At 39.2% G+C, this 17347-nt stretch overlaps 1 long non-coding RNA gene across 1 annotated transcript in view; it reads right to left on the bottom strand.

Annotated features, from left to right (window-relative positions):
• Positions 1–10262: 10262 nt before the first annotated feature.
• LOC109374815 (uncharacterized) overlaps positions 10263–17347 on the bottom strand; it is an 18854-nt gene continuing 11769 nt past the window's right edge. The window contains exons 2-3 of the long non-coding RNA XR_002122471.1: positions 12439–12585; positions 10263–10353 (exon numbers count right to left, since the gene is read on the bottom strand). This is a non-coding gene — a long non-coding RNA (uncharacterized LOC109374815). The remainder of the gene's footprint in view (positions 10354–12438; positions 12586–17347) is intronic.

Here is a 17347-nt window from a genome sequence, read left to right on the forward strand (position 1 = left end):
CGATCAGGGCTCGCACTCTTGAGTGAGCTCTTAACCAACTGAGCCCCTCGGCTGGCAGCGGCTATTTCTTTTTAATCAGTTGGTTAAGAGCTCGCTCAAGAGTGTGAGCTCTGAGCAATAGGGTCACCGGTTCGATTCCCAACCCGAGCTGAGCTGCCGCTGAGCTGCCAACAGGTGGCAGGATGGCTTAACTAAAAAAATATAAAAAGAAAAAAAAAAAAAAAGAAATAGCCTCTGACTCAAGCATAGTGATTTTCAACTCAGGGCGGCTTTGTCCTCCAGGGGACATTTGGCAATGTCAGGATACACTGTGGTTGTCACACATCCTACAATGCACAGGACAGCCACCTCGACAGAGAATTACCCACCCCACATGTCTACAGTACCAAGGTTGAGAAGCTCTTCTCTCGCTCGTAGCAAAAGAGAGAAGAAACCCTGAACCGTGAGTTTGAGGATGTAAACCTGGGCCATCTCTTCCTCCTGCTAAGGGTCCAGGAAAACCAAATGAAAGGAAATATTGAGAAAAAAACGCAAATAAGCACAGAATCATATGAAGAGACTATGAAGAAACTTTTAGTTTCTGTAAAAAACATTGGATTTTTCCATAGATAATGAAAATTCTCTAAAGATATTGCCATGAAATATATTAACGTTGTCATCCAACTATCCTACAGAAATTTAGAAAATTCATACAAGACTACAGAACATAAGTATAATAAATGAAGGAAGGGATTGCTATAATTTGAGAATTTGAGGTGGGCCTGCGGATGACAGGTGATTTGCAACATGTCAGAGCTCAAGAAGCCACGAGAAAAAAAAATTGCAAAGTTTCTAAGATTTAGAGCTATATATATATATTTAAAAGCAAACCAATTACACAGTTAAAACATTTATAGATGAGGGAAAAATACAAGAGCTAAGACCAAACAAACAATATTCTCAGTTATTTTTTTTAAAGGTTTAAAAACTGATTCAAAAAAGATAAATGTTAAAAAGTCAGCAAAGGTAAAACAGGCAAATTAATTAATTAATTAATTAATTAATTAATTAAGTGTTAAGATACCCTGTTCTACGAGGAAAGCTTTACAGACTCAGGAGGGATGCCAGTGGGCTCTGGGAGGGTGGGAGAGAGACTTCTGTACGTAAATCTTTTTTAGCATTCTGATTTGGAAATTTGTGAATATAATACCTGTTCATAAAAATCAATGAAAATGGTGAAAAGGACAGAAAACACTCACCGGTGTCACCTATAAAACACCAGTTTACACGCATCTCCCAAATTTACTGTGCATTACGATTCACAAGAAGGAAGAAAAAAGACATCTCCTTAGTCACTCTCTGCAAAGGAATACCCACAGTTCAGAGGCCAAGAGGACTGTTTGAATGATGTGTATGCAAAAAAAAAAAAAGAAACTTCAAGAGAAATCAATCAAACTGAATTTCTAATGCCACCCTGAGGACTGCCCCTACAGTAGCAGGCTATGCCCTGTGACAGAATTAGGGGTTTGCCACTAGAGAAGGAAGAACACTCAGTTCACCCTGACCTGCACACCAAACCTTCCCCCACACAGAGAGGCAGCGAGGGCTGGGAAATATTCCGCATATGGAATAGGAATACAAACGATAGGCTAAAAATGCAAATCTGGGTCAAATCAGGTTAGAAACCATCATAAATTAGTTTCCTGATAAATCCTGAAGGGAAACTAATCCTGTGGGTTAGGAACAACTTATACAGGCTTCAAGGGAGAGCCAGGAAAATGCACACTTTATCTACGTCACTCTTTTACCTCTGAAATAGTTACAGCTTAAATCTGATGGGAGAGAATGATCAATAATGTCAAACTTAGAAGAAAGAGACCTCCAAAGGGGAGGTCTGGACAGGGCATCACCCTGCCTAAGGAGGGTGGGAGAAATGGAGAAAGCTTTGTAACAGGGGTGCTTTACATGCCAATCGCAGGGACTTCAGCCCCTCAGGCCTTTTGTTAACACCAACTGCCCTCGTCACGTGCTCTCCTCCCAGCCAGTGTCGCCTGGTTTCTATAGAAGCATCACTTCCCTTGTCCAGCAAAGAATACATGACCCTGGGCTGCTGCCCCAATTTATCAAGCCTCAAGCACAGAGCCATCTGAGTCCATTGCCAACCTCTCACGGAGGACCATAAAAAGAAACTTGACCTTCTGGGGCATAATGATTGTTTTCCCCTTTACGAGATGGACCAGTGTCTTTGACAGCACTTCTTTCTCGTTGTGTATCTCAAGATTTGGACGCCAGCAATGCACATATGAAAACACAGCATTTTGCTTTCAGTGTGGGTGCCGGAGACATCATTTCCAGCAAGGGATCAGATTGTAACACCAAGTCATTGGCTTTCACTGGGCCATATCTTATCCAGAAAGAACAGCAACAAACCTGAAGATTCCTACCAAAAAAGATAATCCGAAGGTGAAATGATTACGATAGCATTTCATCCTGACCTGGAAAGAGGGGTTGTTTGTTTGCTGGTTTAATGTTTGTTTTAACTTTGATTTCCTCAAAAGGATTTCCATAAAGGAGTAACTTCTACTACATATATCTGCAGAAAAGAGTAGGTGCCTTTTTTTTTTTTTAATTAAGGATGGTTTTTTAAGAAGAAAAGAAAAATCACTTTGGCGGCACTAGTTTGCTTAACCTGGAGGTTAAAAGTTGTTTCAGAAACTATACAAATTCGCTCCAATTTCCTAGCTCAGAGCCCAAAGCCACCCACATCTGGAAATCCCAAATAGTCAGTTATTGCAAGACTTTGTCCCGCTCAACCTGGCTCCAAACGGTACTACCAGGCTTGATCTGCCGTAGGTCTTTGGGAAGGCACTGTTATTTCTGGGTGGGGAGGATGGTAGAACTTCCTCTAGAATCTTTCAGAAGTGAACCTTTCACGAAGGGCCATGATATTCAGATGCCTGCAGGGGTTGTACAATTACCTACATGTCTGAAGCAGGCTGGGTGCGAGAGAGTAATGGTTTAAGCTGTTTGTATTTCAAAGTAGGGAGGAAGGAAAGAGAGCGTTCCAGGCAGAGACACAGGGCAGTATGTGCAAAGATCCTGGGGCAGGAAAAAGGTCAACATATTGAAGGTGCTGAAAAGGCCAGTATGAGCTACAGTAGGGATTGGCTAGAAATTGGCTTTTGCACTATGATGGCAGAGTGAGTAACTGCAAAAGAGACTGTATGGCTTGAAAAGCCTAAAATATTTACTATTGGGCCAGTTAGAGAACAAGTGTGCTTACTGTTGACCTAGGGAATGGAGAAACAATAGCCAGCTATGGCTGCTGAAACAGAACTTGGGTCTATTCACGCAGGGCTCTGAAGGCTTGAGTGAAACACAATATTTTGAGTTTATGTTGTTATAGGCCTCGGAAAGCCACTGAAGTGTTTTAAACAGGAAGTGCCGTGACCAGGTAAATTGTTTTAAAAGAGCGTTCTGGTTCCTACACATTTACAGGCTAGAGAGACGGACAGAAACATGAATGGAAGGACATGAGGAGACCAGTTAGGAAGACTACTGTGGTCAGGCAGAGGTGGTGGGGGCTTCGGTGAAATGTAGGGTCCCCAGGATTTATTTGATATAAGAATGGGGGAGGGGAAGATATCAGGGAGTTTTCTCTTTCCAGTTATCTTGTCTCAAGAGTATCAACTGAAATTGGAAAAAATAGAATAGGGGATCGTAAGGGCCTCTTAGTTCTAAAATTCCATAATTTGGTAATGTTAAGTTCATGCACTGATAGCTTTGTTATTTGTAGTTATTATTATTATTTTAAACTTATAATTTAGGGTATGTTAAATATAATTATCAAGCAATTTAAAAGTATACTATCAGGCAAATATAAAATGAATGCATACCACAGATATTATTTAACTCATTCATAAATGAAGGACCAGTAAAATGTTATAGTTAGTTCAAAGGATGTTTAAAAAGTACCTATCTGAAGTTTAAAAAAAAGAAACATTAGGGGGGGAAATGTTACATTCATTACTAAAATGGTTAATATCTTACAGAGTGATTAAATCTTGTGGCTATCTGTTCCACCAGACAGAAACTCTTCATATCTCTAAGGGATAAAAATCTGTAAATTAATCCTTGCTCCTACAGATTTTGAATATACCTGACAATCAAATATCAAGCCCAAGGTTACATGAGAGAAAACCCAACAATGCCTTTTGCCAATTTTGAAGTTTCATAGAATTTTTCTGTTAGGTGCATTATGGTGTTCCGTAGCGGGATACGTGAGATTGCAGATTTCATAATAGTATAGACTTACAATAACTCTGATATGATTATTGTAATTACAATTTACAGAATGATTATAAATTCCATTCTGATTTCTGCCATATTCGGATCCAAGTGAGAGATAAAACAAAAGAAGTCTTGGACATAAGAACAGTATCAGGTGGAAAGTGAGTTTTATGTGGAATGATGGTCAGAAGAGGCCTTTTAGATTTTTAAGTGCGAGTTTTCTATTTCTGGGATATTCACCAAAATTTATTTTAAATCCAAAAGTCTAACTCTAAATACATAAACTTGAATTTGTAGTGGGGAAAAAAACGCACTCCTTAAAACTGAGAGCAAAGCTAATGATGACCTACTGCAGCCAAAAGCAAGATTTAAGGCTGTTTTCCTTAGTTGTTTCATAGGACCTTGGCTTGCGTCGTTGGCAGTTTCATAATTTGAACATGACCTGCTGTGAACTGAAAGCTGACCCGAGTCTTCTGACAAGCAATTATCAGGACTGGACTTTCTAGCACCAGCTAGACGTGTGTAAACCTCAGGCTCTTCTCATCTCATAGCCATACTTACGGGCTGATCTTCTCTCAGATAACTAATTAAGAAGCATACATAATTAACTGTTTTAATGCCCCATATTTGTTTCAAACTTTTACATTTTCTGAAAGCATGCCTTGGTGGGCAGTAACTTGTATCATTGTTTATCACCCTGGCCAGTGGGCAGTCTGAACCACAAGGATAATTTGGAGAAGCTACAGATGTATTTTCCTGGGGAACTGAAGGAATCAAATCATGGGGATTTAATATTGGCCTGGAATCTGGGTTCCTGAAAATGTATTTGAATGTCACAAACACAAATTCTGAGATGAATAATTTTATAGAGAAATTCTAAGAATCTTTGGCTTTTGAGTAGGTGTTGCTCATGACTAATGAGGTGTTCTATCATGAACTTGGATACGGTGACTCCCAAGGGTGTTTTCATGCAGTGGAGTGGGAAAGAGACCATATCACTCTGCGGCATCAGACTTGGGGAATGAAAGTGCAATTGCTCCCTGTGCTAGGATTTGTCTGTCATTTACTACTAAATAAACTCAAAGGTCCAGTTCTTTTTCTCTTTTTTGTAAAACTAATGCAAAAGGTAGAAGAACATTAACTGTTTCTTACTGAATTCAGACAGTGCTAGAAATAATCGAAATGCTCAAATGATTTCTGACTTGTGGCATGCATGTTGGTTGTCTTCATAAAGGAACTCACTGGATTATAACCCAAGGCCTCCCTCCTTTTCCATTGGCCACTCTGAGAAACAAAATGGCGCCTTCTCACAAGTGCCCGGGAGATCAGGAAACTGGGAGCAACCCTCCATTGCTGAGGAAGCATTCGTGTTGCTTTATACCTGTCTCAAGGGTAAAAAGTAAAGTTTTCAATAAAAAGCATTTGCCATTACCTAAGACATTTAAATTCTTCATTAAAACATAAAAAGTATTGATTGGATAAATAAGAATGCTTCAAAACAATTTGTTTGAACGTCATGGGTTTTTCTTCTTCTTTTTTTAAGATTAGAGATCGTTTTGTAATTCAATTTCACATCTAAGGGGAAAAGTTCCAAAAACAACTTCAAGCTCTTCAGCAATGCCTATAATTAGGGAGACTCTAGTACACATATCTAAATATTTCCACATTAAGGGATGCACACTTACAGGGAACAGTCACACATATTCACTTGATTTAATTTTCTGGGTGTATTTACAAGGGGGAATTCTCTTCTTCCCTGAGAGCTTAAGAAGATACGTACTTGGATCCTTCCAAGCTTAGAGTGAAGGCAACCTGGCCTATTGCGATACAGTGAAACCCTATGGACTCCCGATTTCTTCATCTTAGATGGCCATGAGCTACTACAGGAAGTGGACGGGTTGTCTCAACGAGAACGGAAACTTTTCCTTCAAAAGAGAGGAAGGGAATGACCACACTAAGATGCTAAAACCTGCCCTGGGTGCAAGTTTTTTCTCCTCGGATAATAATGATAGCAACAGTGGCGATGATGGTAACGACAGCAGCAACAGCAGCAACAGCAGCAGCAGCTGTGACTAAGCTGAACCACATTTTTGGAGCGCACCAGGCACAGTGCAAGCTCAGCCTCAGCTCAGGTCCCTCAGCCATCACCCCTGTGAGGTCCGCCCACCTCAAGGAACACTCGCTCACGTGTGCAGAAGTGATCCAAGGGCCTCGTGGGCATTCTCCAGTGTGACTCACTATAGTAACAAAAAACCTTTAAAATCTCCTGTTTCATCATAAACATATAGGTTGATTTTATATTCTATTTCATAAGTTATATGCCTCTTTTACTATTGAAATAATATTTCAAATGCTTTAACAATAAAAAAATCTATATTCCCTGAATGATTTAATTTTAAAATATTTTTCTGAGGCTGGGGGGAGCAGAAACTTAATTAAGTATTTGATTAGCAGCAAAAAAAAATCTATATTTCCTATAACAAATATTTCTTACCTGATATTTGAAACTCACTTTCACTGAAACAGTCTTGCTACATGAAAAAATATGGATTTAAAAAAAAATATGATAAATGAACTTAATAAGCTCTATTGTCCATTAAAATGAACAATTAATTAATTCACTTCATTCAAGATTTTTGTCCTCTATCTTCTCTTCTACCCCTAAAAATTTCCCTATGAGTTTGAAATCTTTTGGCCAGTGCCTTCCATTACTTAACCACAGGGAGGGACCCAAGGCTAACCAGGCAGTGGAGGGTTCTGAGGTCACAGTTTAGTGTCTGCCCCCAAGTACAGTCCTGGAGGATGTCTACTGTGGGAGTCTATTTCATTAATTCTTCTCTCCGTCCCCGTAAAGAGTCACCCTGGACAGGAAACAAGCCTGGTCATTCTGGCATCCACCTTGACTGCCCTCAGTTTAGATCAGTGGAAGAAAAGCGAGAGTTCGGAAGATAAAGGGCGTGCCCCTCCAGTTTTAAGGTTCGTTGTTTTCATTCCCATGCTCACAAAAGTTAGTCTCATGTTCACTCTGCATAACCCAGCAAAGGGGAAATTTAAATTTGCTTGTAGTAAAATTTCTTGGGCGTCTCTAACATCAAAACATTTTTCTTCAAACCTTTGAATAAACGGGCCATTCTAAAAAGATTCAACGTGTTCCATTGACGTCTTAGGTCCCAGCACTTCACTGCGATACCTTGGAGGTTCTAATGGGAAAGTGAAGACGGCTTAGACCAAATTTAGTTCAGAAAATTACCAGTGACAGCTGCTAAGTGCTGGCCAGTCAGTAGGCAAGAGAAGGTATCATTAAAAGAAGGAGATACTTTAGGAGAAGTCGGCGGAATAAAAGCACTTGTATTATTGAGTTATTTCTTTCTAAGATTTGAGACAAACCCAGGCATGTGACAAAATGCGGTTGTGAAGTGGCCTCAGAGTCACCCGTCTTCTTGCTGCTGTGGTACCTCTAGTGACGAGGAAGGTCCTATGCTGTGCTGTGTTGTTGTCATAGGGAAATTTACTGCCTTCAGGGATAAACCAAACAATAATTAGGGGGATGCAATAGCCTCTAAAGTCCTTTTGAAAAAGGACGATTCTAATAATGAGTAGAAGGAAATGGGCTGGAGTGACCTACAGGAGGTCCCTGCATTTCAGGGTCAATGACCCACAGTCGGGCCATGGCAGAAGGAACCTCCAAAAATGAAAACTACTGCCATCCCACCAAGATGACGTTACCCTATTCTGAGACATTCACAGCATTTTTGGGTGAGTTGAAACTGATCCCCATTACCTTGGAAAGAGGGAGAAACAGCGACACCAAAGAAATAGAGGCAATGTGACCCAAAGTCCCCCTGGCCCCTAATGCATGTTGTAAGCAAAGCTAGAGTGGGAAAACAGAGCTCTGTCCAGTCCCTCCTTCCTGCTCGCTCTGCATCCCCCTGACCGACACTTTGGAAGCCCATATTCCAAGCACACTGATGCGGCATCTCTGCCAAAGGACCCACTGGAACTAGCTCTGCTGGTACAATGCAATTTTTCCTGTCACTGTCCTTTTGTTCAGACACCTCTGCCTTTTCAACTTTACAAGTAATGGATAAGAACTGTACAAGATGGTTTAGAGGCAAATCGCAGAACAGAGTTGTGTAGTCAAAGGCTTAAAAACACACCATTCCAACCAACTGAAGACAGATACAGTTTTTTCAGCTATTCCCCATGGACCAGCAGCAATGGAAAGCTGTCTGTAACACCATATGACTGATGAGCTTGCTTTTCAATTTCAGTTCCTTTTAGAGGTCTCAGCCACCCCAAGGCTGCTGTGGAGTTATATACAGTATTTTCCAAGTGTTTTTTTCTGTCAGGGTGCAATGACTCTGCACTTCATCTGTCATCTAGAGAACTCTGTCTTGGGGTCAATTTTGTATGATACCTTCATCATGTATAGATGAGACTGAAAAGTTTGGAGGTAATTTTTTTACATAAAGTAAATCTTTGAAATGTTTTTTCTAATGTACTGTTAGTTATGAAAACACTCAGAATATATCCATTCTTGTGCCAATAAGAATATTACCTCTCTGGCAGTTATGGAGTCCAGTCTCTTAAGAATTGTAGCTATCCTATGTAGCCATTTATCAACTTCCAAATATAATTTAATAAATGATGAGGTGATCCGAATACTTAACACTTCACGTTGAAAATCAGTGAATTGGCATATATCAATTAGGAAAGCTTCAGTTGCACAACAGACCCACTTCTCTGGGAAACTCCCAGCCTGGAATTTAAACGTCCACATCCTGCTCTATTAACATTACAAAAAACGCTTAAAACCTTTAAGTCTCTTTCAAGAGCTCATAGTGAATTTATTGTACAGTTTTTCTGCCAAATGTGGAGAGTGAGCTGATAGACCAAAGTTGTCCCTAGATGAAACCCTAATTTACGGAGTTTCCCAAAAGGACAATCACCGCATTGGGGGAAATAACGCCAGGGATTGAAAAACCCCGGAGCTCCTCCGTCTAGAAGTTATATAGAAGTTAACTCTTCTATATAGTGAACAAGCTCTGTGACTTTCAAGGTCACATGTGTGCTCTTCTGTCCCTGCACCTGCACTTCTGTTGGGCTTGGATGACAGAGCAGATGGCTCTGACTTACGCCATCAAGAGCTCTGGGCAATTCGGGGTGCCCTTGCTTTCTTTCCTACTCAGTTTTGTTTGACCTCATTGACTCAAACGTTGAGTAACACCAAACTTATGTGTTTCAGTCATATGCAGTACAAATAACCCACCTTGGATTGAGGCTTACCGACTCATTAAGAATTTGAATCATCTCTGTTCATTCCTCATCATCCTCAAAGTTATTGAGCAGGTGCTACAACAGCCTCTGTTAGAGCACCAGCTTTCAAATCTAGTTTTAAATCCTATCCTATCCATCCATCTATCCATCCATCCATCCATCCATCCATCCATCCAACCATCCATCCATCCATCCCACATTAGCTGGGCACCTCTTATGTTTAAGCCACTGTGTGTTAGATATTATGGGTGTTACCATAATGTAAGAAGATAGCTGAAGAGAGTATTATTCTTAGTTTACAAACTCAAGTAAGCAAAATTAAAAGCTGTATTTCCTAATTTCTTTAGAGCCTTCACCCCCTCAGGCTGAAAGATCACTCGGCTTCAGTCATCATTACCAGCCACACCATAGAGAGGAAGCCGGAGAGAGTCACCATATGCTTCATTACATGGTTTAACTGGCTTTTCATGCCCGAACCTCGTATTATTTTCTGATTCTCTGTACCTAGAATGCTTAAATACCAATTTCAACTTTGGTGGTTGTCCTCGGGAGCTAAGTGAAGTAAGGAGACAGCAAACAAAAAAATGGAAGATTCGATTACTAACTCCATGACTCAGCAGACACATTTCATTTATTTGCCATTCACTGGGCACCCAATATGTACCCAGGTCTGTGCTGGCACAGAAAATATAAAGATGAAATAAACATCCCTGCCGTCCAAGGACCCAAGGCTGCATTCTTCTCAGTGGTAGAGACTTGTGTTTATCGTAGCCATTAAAATGTTGTCCACACACCTCTGTGTGCCTCCTGCAATGGAAGCAAATAAAAATGTTTAAAGGGTGGAAAACTTAAAGAGCATTTACTTAAATCACATAAACCTAAAGAGTGTTTAAAAGCTTGCCTGGACATTGTGAGTTTAACTTGGGGCAAATGGATTGTCAAATCCCTTAATTCTCAGCTCTTAAAAACCTAACGTAATTACAACAGTTCTGACCACTTCTCAACTTTGTAAAATAGTAGATATATGAACAGAAAACATGCATCTACATACAGTTCTACTAATGGCTATGCCCGAATGGTGTGTGGTTATTTTATTCTTTACACATTTCTGAATATTTTAAGTGTTCTACAATAAATATTTAGAAAAAAATACTTCAAATAGATTGGATATATTTTATTTAGTTATTTCTTAAAAGGAGAAAGCACCTTGAATGGAATGTGCTTTTATTCAGACTTTTCAAAGGGCCATTCTTGGGAAGTGTTATTAATTGGAGCTTAAAGGCAGGAACCTGGCATCCCTGAGACCTACTCCCAGAAATGGTATTAACCCATTCAGTAGCCTTAAGCTCTTCACTTAACCTTTTAACGGCACTCTTTGTTAAGAGAGGATAATAGCCCTTCTTGGGGAATTACAATAGCAAATTACAATAGCTTAGGTTTGTAAAGTATTTTAAAGATGAATTTGCATGTATTTAATGGCTTTGTCATTTTTGGTATGATTTAAAGAAATAATGAGGATGGTAATTAATTATCTTAAGTGTCAATATGCTCTCCTGGTAAAAGAAAACAGAACTTAATATACAGATTGCTAGAGACCAAAGCCTTGATGAATAGGAGGAGGCAGCTTTTATTCTGAAAATAAGTCAGATGAAAACAACTGAGTGTGTGCTCTTTCTCCAGGACATACACAGCTGGTTCTTCATAAAATTTTATTTTTTAATGTATTTTTTGAGGCTGAGTGGGAGTTGGGAATCTCATATATTCTTTGCAATATTAATTAAAATACTAATAGGATGGAGGGAAATCCTAGAAAACTGAGAAATGATTTTAATAAAAGCTTTTTCCATGTGAGGTAGGAAACAGACAGTATAATGTTTCTTAAGTCAGTATCCTTCTGCAGATGAAAAATAAAATTCTCCAAACCTGACTCAGTCTAAACTTAACTTAGTGGGGGGCAATGCTACTCGTGTACTGTCTGAGGCTTAAGAAATTAATGGGTTAGAGTGAAATACCGATTAAAGTCAAATGGTTTCAAAATAACTTCTGGAAGCAAACGTTACCAATTTTTACCTTTAAAAATCATTTGCTTGTAACAAATCAAAATCTATTAGAGGAAAAACACATTGATGTTTTTTGCATCCTTGAAAGTGTAAGTAAAGAAAACATGGAACTGGGGTTCTGGGGGAGATGAGTAGCATTCTCTTAAGGGTGGAAGGACCTTCTTAAATGCTGACAAAAGTCCTGTTTAATTGCTTAAGAAAGTAGATTATGTCTTTGATTTCTTTAGAGAAACCCACGTTCGAAATCAGTAGTGAACATGTGGTTTGTGTTGAGTTCATGTCAATGCAATTCGTTCCAGGTCTTGTATCTCCAACTGTCCTGTTCCTATCAACACCAGACTATGAAGGAAAAAAGAAGGAACCAAGCCAGATCTTTTGAGGAGCAGAATGTAGGACACAGGAAGTTCCGTGACCTCGCCCACGCCCTGCGGTGATGCCATGTCCTTGCCTTAATCCCCGCCCCTCCTAATGTCACAAGGGGACTTGTCTCCTGCTGAGCTATTGCTGTAGAAGTACAGAGCTGTCGAAGGCAATTTTTATAAAGGAGGGTGTTGCCTTCCAGGCCCAAACTCTGAGACACAGCCCCAAACTGGCCCAGCATTTTCACACATGCTCACCTGCGCCGAAAGAAGCTTGCTACCTGTTATAAAGGATTAGTGAGGGTCTGTCTTGTACCTTCTGGCTCTAATTTTGTTCTTTTGAACATTAGCTCAGGCTCCTTTCAGGTTTACAATTTTCTTGAACTTGCTTTGCCATTGTAATGAACAATGAGTGGAAACATAACTCAGCGTAAGGCAGCTTTATTCACATATTTGCTGAAGGTATTATTTACCTGCTCGTCTAGATATGCCAGGAAAGAACACCGTTTTACAAAGGTCATGGACCTGTAGCATCCGTTATGTCGTGAAAGAAACGTGCACGTCCTGGGTATCTTCCTCATTTCAAGAATATGAACCCGGTGCCCCTTGTCTGATATTCTCTGTCAGCAATGGCCCGATTGCGAAAACAAAAGGAACATGTAAGAATGGGAGAAAAGTTGGATGCCAGCATTTCTTATGGTCCTTGCCACTGAATGCCTTGTGTCTCTGGTGTATAGATTTTTAGCCAGTTAGTCATTATTACATAATGAATATTAATAATAGTAAAAGATTAAGTGTTGAGATAAAATTAGAGTACAGTAGGACGTGTGTGTTAATAACCTAACATCTTTAACACTTGAGCATTTGTACTAAAGATCTTGGCTTTCTGAGATTTCTGTCTTTTCTTTCTCAGAGTATTTTTATGTGTATTGCAGAAACAAATAAAGTTGAATAACAAGTTAAAACTGCATTGAACTCTGGAAATTATTCATACTATTTTTCTTAATCGCTCACTCTCATTTACTAATAGACTCCCTAAACAGTTGGTTGGGAAGTTAAGGACTATAAGGGTTCAGTTGCCTGAATAAAACCCAGAGATGGGGCATTAGGAACCCTCAGTCTTAGCAGTAGCTCTCAGTTGAAGAGGAGAAAGCTTGCTTTCACTGGCTCAAAGATACAGTCCTTAGACCCTTCTCTTTGTCTATTAATTCCCTTAGTGTCATTATCACATGTTCATATAAATGTTTCCATTGGCTATGGATGGCAAGAGAGTTGAGATTCTGGGACTTTCCATTTAATGCAAATTCAAGAAGTATCTTTTAAAGCCAGACATTAAGTATTGTACCTTATCTGTCCTCTGAGCACACTTGTCTAAGGGTTGACCACAAGTTTGGAGGCCATATGCTATGCTTCTATATGTCTTCTGCAAAAGAAGGATTAGCATACACCCACCACACTTCTATCCACATCCAAGTAAAGCCGACCTTCAAAGGGAAAATTGCACAGTATTTTACGTTTTTCATTTTAGTTCCATATTTATTTGTGTGCGTTATTGTGGGTTATGAACTCTTGCCCATATTGCCATTGACTTCCAACCAGTCATGGCACTTTCCCCTTCTATGGGTAACTTGCAGTGGGCCAACCATGAGTCAAGTGATGGCTGCCTATGATTAAAGTCCTAGAGATTTCTCTCAAGTAAAGAGTATGAATCACTTTTGAAGAGAACACAGTACTATCACAATCATATATAATTTAAAAAGACATATGTACCCCTATGTTCATTGCAGTATTATTTACAGTAGCCAAGATACAGAAGCAACCTGGGTGTCCATCGACAGAAGAATGGATACAGAAGAATTGGTACATATATAAAATGGAATATTACTTGGCCGTAAAAAGAATTACATCTTGCCATGTGTGACAACATAGATGGATCTTGAGGGTATTGTGTTGAGTGGAATAAGTCAGGCAGAGAAAGACAAATACTGTAGGATTTCACTTATATACGGAATCTAAAAATAAATAACAACACAACAAATGAATAAACAAAACGGAAATCTATCCATAGGTATGAAAAACAAGCTGACGGTTGCCAAAGCATAGGGGATAGTAAAAAAAAAAAAAAAAGCACCGGCAATGAATTGCTGCCTCAGGGAGCTCTGAAGAAGGATGCTATGGCTCTGCCACCCACCCCCCCAAAAAAGGAAAGAATGTGGGAGAAGGCAGCTAAAGTAGTGCAGAAAACTGTCACGAAAGGGAAGAGGTTAAAAAGAAAGAGCCAAATTTGAGTTAGAGTGTGCCCTCTCAGAGAGCTCCATAATTTATTTATGTAAAATTGTGCAACATCTATATAAAAATAACTTTTATAATCAAAATGTTATTTGTTCAGGGAAATTGATTATCTGCAGTAGAACTAGAATGGTGACACTGGGCTCATGTCTCAGCAGCTGTTTTAATATTAAAACCACTTGTGCATGAAGAAGAAGATGCGGTCTGAGGAATCCAGGAAGACTTCAAGGTTTGAACTGGAAAAGGGAAACGGAGCTTGTTCCAGCTCGACCGATTTAGACAAGCACACACAAGAAGCGAAGGTTTAAGGCGCACAGGATGATGAGAAGATGCGTCTAAGGAAAACAGGAGAAGGGATGGCACAGGGGTTGTTTAGAATCAATGATAGAAGGGCTGTGCTTCCAATCAGCTAATGTATGAATCCTTATTAATATTTGGTATTTATAATTACTGTTTATAATAGTTCCATGAAGCAGGATGGCTCGAAGAAGTATTTACCATTTAAATAATAAGATTGATAGAACAGATGAGTTCACCTTCGCTATTGAGTTCCCCCAACATTCTTACCCTCAAATGTGTGGAAGCTATGTTTTCCTCAGGTTCTGGGAAGTTTGTTGAATATTATTGAATGTGAATGCAAAGCACAGTTCTAGAAGACTTGTGCTTTCTAGGGGAAGTAACCTGACTGGTACATTATATGATGTGTGTGGCAAAAAGAAAGGTGGATATTTAGGTGCAAAACCATTACATTAAGTGCTGTATTTACTGAAATTGCTTCCCATTGCCTGGAAGGAAAATGGGGGAGAATTTAGTTTTAAAGTGATAAAAACTTGCCTAAATCTGGTTCAAATTACCTAATCTAATGAATGATTTACTTCTAAAAGACCATTCACACTTGAGCACTGTAGAATCAATCATAACAAAAAACTTAATAACTATTTTTTTACATTATCAAGCAATATTTATTTTACTGAAGTAAACATAGAACACAAAACTATAAAAACATATTCTCTACAGTATACTGCTTCATCTAGAGGTAAGCAATTTATCTACATGAATAGTAAGAAACAGTTGACTGCTGTGTTTTTACAGAAGAGGCTACAGTTTTGTGTTTTAACAGCTTTAATGACAAAAAATGTTTGAATATGACTGGAAGAGAAAGCAAGAAAAATTATAGGTAGCTTTACATGTAATTAATATTAATAGAATTGGCAGTTTCTTTTAGGTCATCTCTTCACCAATGTAGAATGGAAGCAAATTTTAAAATCGTTGTATATTTTACATATTGCGACATTTTAATCAGCAAAGAAAATCAGCCTCAAAATTTTCTTCAGCAAGTTAAGTATACTATTAATATTAACTGTGAACTAGAAAATATACTCATATGGGGATGGTGGTTTTTAAATATCTAGCTGATGTTTTTCATGGGTGCTATGATTTGTATAATTCAATATTGAAATAAAACACATTCATTGGAAATTAAGCTATTTGAATGTCTATGCAATTTTATACTTTTAGTCCTTCAAATAATGGGTACTTTTAGACCAAAAAGTCAATATACATGTACTTGGTTAGTAAAACTGAGTACTGAGCTGTATATTTGTGCATGCGACAGTGTGTGTTGTATTTTTTATGAACTTCTTTGAATCCAGGGTGAATGACTTGCAAAGACAGACTGAGGGAAAGCTGGCACATTGGCCGGCCCGCTGAGACAGAGGACAGAGCCCTACTGCGTGGGGTCTGCCAAGGAAGCACCGCTCAGTTTTCTCTGTGAAAGAAAACAGTAGGCGTGGGGACATCGGGTGGGATCTGGTGGGAACAGGACTCAAGGCAAGAGCAGCCCTGAGACACAGGTGAGGCCATGGGCTCACACTGGTGGAATCCATTGACTCCCACACCTGTTTCATCCCACACCTGTTTCATCCTGGGGAAATTTAGTTTCAGAATTGACTGATTGGGAATGCAGAATTTTTTCCCCTAAGAAAACAGTCAATTTCTGCAAGAATTTCACAGCACTTCCTGAATTTGACATCAAAATTTGCTGGCATCTTTACAAAGGGTGAGGGCGGCAGGAGCAATGGCGGACACCAGAATGGGTCTTGGCTGGGCTTGTCTAGGTGAAGCACTTAATGTGGATTTATTAAATCCACAAGCTTAGAGATGGGCTCCAGTGATTTAGAAAAGAGATGAAAGACAGAAATTATAGTATTCTGACAATAACTTTATTAAAAAATCCATCAATGTTCCATTTATTACATGAGAAATTTACTTCATACAGTGTATTTGGTTTAAATCCTTTCTCAAATCTTCATCAGCAGATTAGCTCCACAAAGATACTGCATCTTACAAATTCCAAGAGATTAAAAGGAGGCAATCGGGCTGCAGAAAGAAATGCAATATCACCTGATACTTGTTTTTCATAGAGGATCAGATTCTCAAAGGGATCTTTTGGTGAAGTATCATTAGGTCAGGCTTAATATCAGCATCCATATTGCTAGCCACATTGGTATGGCCGGAAATAGTTAATATGTCTTTGAAAAGCAAATAGTTTAGTGACTATTTATTGGCAGGGCTTGATAAATGGTCCCCAATGTGCTATAAAATCTTATTATATTGTCCCACTATATTTTTTTGAGACAGGTGATTATGGCCACCTGTCAATCATACTAAAGTGATAAAAGGCAAAAGTAGTAGGCAATTGTGGTAACTTGAAGAAATAAAAACTTACGGATTCCAGCAACATGCCAGAGTTATTAATGTTTAGCATTCAAAGGTAACAGAGGTTAACTGGCCCAATTCCCTTGTTCTGCAACTGAGAACACTGAGTTATAGAGAGAACTCTGTAGCTCACAGCAGGTGTATCTGATTAAGACATGCCCTGCCACAGACGCCCATCCAGGGTCCTCTTTTCTCAACCTCTGACCATGTTTGGAGAGAAAGTCCCTATAACTAGAGCCCAGAAAAACTATAAGTACAGTAGATGATATAGATGAGTGTATCTGATATTCAGATGAGACAAAGGTCATTTTTCTGGGAAGATCAAGAAGGGCATCGAAGAGGAAGTAGAGTGTGTGTGTGTGTGTGTGTGTGTGT

This window comes from Hipposideros armiger, unplaced genomic scaffold (genome assembly GCF_001890085.2).
Source record: "Hipposideros armiger isolate ML-2016 unplaced genomic scaffold, ASM189008v1 scaffold_1, whole genome shotgun sequence".
Taxonomy (NCBI): Eukaryota; Metazoa; Chordata; class Mammalia; order Chiroptera; family Hipposideridae; genus Hipposideros; species Hipposideros armiger.